Source organism: Amblyomma mixtum, chromosome 6 (genome assembly GCF_055824585.1).
Source record: "Amblyomma mixtum isolate Tamu chromosome 6, ASM5582458v1, whole genome shotgun sequence".
NCBI classification, from domain to species: Eukaryota; Metazoa; Arthropoda; class Arachnida; order Ixodida; family Ixodidae; genus Amblyomma; species Amblyomma mixtum.
The window spans coordinates 43,809,115-43,813,978 of NC_143017.1; positions in this window are offsets into that span (position 1 = coordinate 43,809,115).

A 4,864-nucleotide genomic window follows, 5' to 3' on the forward strand; every position below is an offset into this window, starting at 1 on the left:
TTGCACGTCATTTGCTGTGGCGAGGAGGAGAAGCGATAATGTTCACTGCACGCTGAATGTAGTAATCAGCGATTTTCCATTCTCCACTTCAAATTATAAAGTCTTAGACTCTTTTACAGATGTGTATCTGGCATGTGACCTGCCCTGACATGGTAAGACATGTGATGCGAGTCCACTGTCTCCTCTTACCTAAGCCGTGAAAGATCAAAATTAAGGCACATACAAGCGATTCGTTTCTGAAAGAGGTCTCAGTTGCCGCTTCGTGGCTTTTATGAATACTGCTCTTCAAACAGAAAGGCGCTCGCGAAATCATATGACATGTTAGCAAATGACTCTTAGATTTATTTGCAAGATATTTCATTCATGTGTCAACCTTGTTAAAATGGTGGTATATGAGCGCACCTCAGAAAACAAGCTGGCAAATCATGTAGTGAGAACAACACTCACTTCGCATCAAGGGCGGTGCTGTCAGGAGCTTGAGCACTCTTACCAGCTACTGCTAACCTCTATTAACTGCTAGTAACACCTTACTGCTAACCTCAGGCGCCACGATGAGCGAGGCTAACATCGCGACTAAGGCTTATCATTTACTGTAAACATTTCAATTGCCCAACGATAGAAGCCTCCGCAGCTAGTTCAGTTTCAGTTCCTGGCATTGGTTTTACTCTGCAGGCATTAGTCTAGAGCCAATTGGACCAGCACAAAAGGAGCAATAGGCAAATGAAATCAGTAAGCAAATATAGACGTAAGTGTGAAAACTCAAGCAGGGAAATATAAGTGTTAAGCAATAGAAATGGCAATGCTAAACATGCTGCGCGGTGCGTGCTTATAAAGAGACGACCTTGATCTCACAGTGCCGACAGTCGGAGCCAAAGAATATACGCTGCTGTAGGAGAGAAAACATTACATCCACTAAGCACGAATATTGTAAGAAACATAATTTGCGCAGACGCGTACCGGCGCGAAAAGACGGAGACAAACACACACAAGACAGGACTTTCGCCAACTTTCGTGTTAATTGTTCGGAAAAGCTAGTTTATAACCACGCGAGTCAAAGATACAAGCAAAACGGTACAAGAAAAAAAGATAAAAAGTGGCTTAAGAAAAGATATACTTGCCAAAACAACAGAAGCAGTACAACGTTTGCAATGATCCACTAAAAAAACTAATCTTCTTCTGACAGCGAACCAGATAGCTTACTCACGCAGATAGGCCCTCTTTGCTGGATGTAATATGCTTCAATTATTTGATGTTCTAATCTGTCTGTGGACCTCGCAAAGAATCATGTGTTTTCAAAACACGGACAGCATTTGCAGCTTTTGCTGTTAGTAGCCGTATGACTGCCGTAATCATTTTTTATCGTTATCTTGTGCTGCCTGACTCTTTCGTCGAGGCACTGAGCAGTCCGGTCGATATATTCGTGGCCGAAGCTTAGACGTACCAAACACACAATATCAGCTGTGCACTCAGTGGCGAGAATGTGGTGATTCTTTTTGCATTGCTTAACACGCCTTTCTGTTTTAAAGGTGCAAATGCGCTACTGCTTGCACAAAACAGATAGCACTGCATTGATTTTATATTTCTTCGCCAATTTATTCAAATTGTGCGATAGCCGATGGATACAGGAAATCACAACTATCGGTTGTTTTTGATTTTCTTTGTTCTTTTGACCGTGATCACCCTTCAACGTTGGCTTGCGCTTCTTGAGAAGGTTTTCACAAATACTTGTGATAAGGTGTTTCGCGTACTCAGCTCGGTGAATGCGTTTTGTTTGCGCATCAAAGCCATCTAATAATCACAAGATTTTTTCAGGACTGCATTCAGGCATGTCGCAAAGATTCCTCGCTTGACTAGCTTGGAATGTGCGCATGATCTGGGGTTTAAAACCAACATACATGGCCATCCTGTTTAATCACGAGTTGCAAATCAAGAAACTGCAGGCTATGATTGTGGGGAACTTCTTTCCTGAAAAGAATGCAATTAGTTTCGCTGCTGCAATCGGTGACTATATGTCTTTAGGAACGGTTCTTAGTTTCGAACATACATGATTGTTAAGCACAATTAGACAGTGGTCTACTTACCTGAATATCCTACTAACGTTTGAGATCAATCAAAGCCGGTCATTAACACGTTTGTCAACACACGATAAAAATATGTCGCTAAAAATAGGGGCAAGAGACTACCCAATGCAAACGGCATGACTCTGAACATAAAACTGATGGTTGAATAAACCGAGAGTCGATAAAAGGTAAAATTCTAAAAGTGTTAAAATGTCATCACAGCTAATGCCTGTTTCATCCTGAAAAAGGAGTCCACTTTTGCGAATTTTGTGTGTGTTTTTCTCCGTCTTTTCGCGCCAGTACGCTTTTGAGTAAATTATGCTACGCTACAACCAAATAGCTCAAACGAAAGACGTGCTGCAACAATGCAAACGTACGCTTAGGGCACAGAACAGTTGTATCCGTTAAGTATAGATCAAGAGTCAGCAGACTGTTCCAGTGCACACATATGCCTCTGAGCAAAAAACCACTCAAAGTACGTTCAGATAAAAATGCACGCTTCTGAAAGATTTATTTGCAAGAGCATGTTTCATGCCGCTATTAGAAATTTAAATACTATGAATGTGAAGCCATCTCAGAATTCTCACCAGCTATGTTCTTGGCCGCTTCTAGCTGCCCGTTCAAGGTTTCATTCCCATTTTTCAGCCAGGCAAATTTTGCTTGCTGTTCCCCAAGTTTGTTCCCTTGGGGAGGGGAACAAAGGGGAAAAAAAGGAAAAAGAGCGGCAAGGAAATGAGTTTTCTAAGTGTCCAGCGACCACCATGTCACAGGGACAGAGGGCGCGCACTGAAAACTTAAAGATTATAGGCGGGAATGCAACCCCGAGTCCCTTAAGAAAGTCAGGAGCGCTTTCACCGCTTTCCGTTGTCTGGAAGGTTGAGTCCAAGGCCCCAGAACGTTAGACTCTGTTAAAGGACGCGAGTCCAAGCGGAGCAGAGAAACACTTAGGACACCGCGCTCTCGCTCAAAACGAGGGCAGTCACAGAGGAGGTGGCTGATCGTTTCGTCACAACCGCACTGGTCACACGCAGGAGAGTCAGCCATTGTGATCAGATGGGAATAGGCGTTTGTGAACGCCACTCCCAGCCACAGGCGGCACAACAGCGTAGTATCACCGCGGGGGAGGCCGAATGGTATGTGATGTTGGAGCAAGAGGTTGAAGTGATGCGAGCGGGGTGACCAACCTCCAGGGGCAGACCACGACGTTACAGTTAGGTTTCGGGCGAGCAGTTGATGGATGACATTAGAACAATGGTATAGACCAATTAGGACCACATAAATAAATAAAACCGAGTAGGAAACTGGGCGAGTTGGGGAATCGAACCAGGCTCTCCGGAGTGCGAGACGAGCACGCCAACCAGTCCGCCATGCCACCTCGATGGTTTGGGATGAACAAAGGCGCGTCTAGCTAATACGGCCTCTTCGTTCACTCCCATCTTCCTCCCTTCCCTTACAGCGAGGTTCAGGTGTCCACCGAGATATGCGAGAGAGAGATACATTTCCTTTCCCCAAAAACCAATTTACCGTCGAGAAAGGTGTGCAGCCGAATGGACGGTGGCGTTCTGTGTACTCCCTGGCAGCGTTCCAAGAACCACACATCAGTGACACAAGCAGCAACACTGAGCTTAAGGCTTTCGCTCACCGCACTTTGGTCAACAAAGTGCCCCCCTGAATTTTTTTTTTTATAATCTATATGAGAAAAAAATGGCAGTGGCTTAGCTCAGCTAGACCAGGTTGTACGTAACAAGAGTGCGGTTAAACTTGATTACAGCTTGGTTTCTCTGCTGCTACGTCCAATGTTTAGTTTTGGTTGTTTTCCCCCCGTTGCGTCTATTTGCGGCTACATTAAACACGGTCATTTGTTATGCAGCAAAGTGTGACGCATTTATTTTATTTCCAGTTGTTCGTCTTATAGTTGTAGCCTAGCTTCTTTCAGGCCCGCAATGCAGGCAGTATACTTTCGATGCCATTTTTGCGCTTGTCTGGCTCCCGACTACTTTGTGAGAGAGAGAGAAAAAACTTCACTATAAGAGGAATTCGGGGCATGCCCCAGCGTCCCCGCACGACCCCACTGTACTCAAGCGTTTATGTTCCTAAGGTCCATAACACTGGCAGCCTGGACGGTGCCGATTGTCTGCTCGGCCGGGTCCTCCGAGCGCACCAGGGTCTCCCACTCCTCCCAGATCTTGAGGTTCTCTAGGTCCCGCGGTGGAAGGTCAGCCGGGCAGGTGGTGGTGGTGAAAAACATTTATGGGCAATTAAATTTTTACAGAAAGGTGATTGGGGTAGGAATTTATTGGCCCTTTCCCAGGGAAAGGATGTGGAAGGAAAAGGCGAAGTGTTCTGGACATAGGTCGCTAGCAAGAACGGGCAAGGAGGGATGATAGTGAGCTAAGGTAAGGGGTGAGGAGAGAGTGTGTGTTTGTGGTCGGCGCCAGAGTGTTGCGTGTTTGCTATCTATGGAGGGGTGGAACGGGTGGTAGAGCTGGCGTGAGGCTCTGTATGCCTGCGTCAGCTCGCTGAATGAGTCCATTCGCTCCTTCGTGAATCCTCGATCCGAGGCCACCTGAGCCCGGTTTAAAGAACCTCGGGCTGAAAGGTTGGCGGCCTCGTTTCCGGGATTCCCGTAGTGCGGAGGCATCGCTATCAGCTCCACATGGGGGGGGGGGGGGGGGGGGGGTGCATCGGGCGAATCCAGTATGCCAAAAATAGGGACATGGACTGGACCTCGAGCAAAGTTTAGAATCGCAGTTTTAGAGTCAGTTAAAATGTACCAGTCTTCCGTGCGGGTGAAAGCAAGTGCA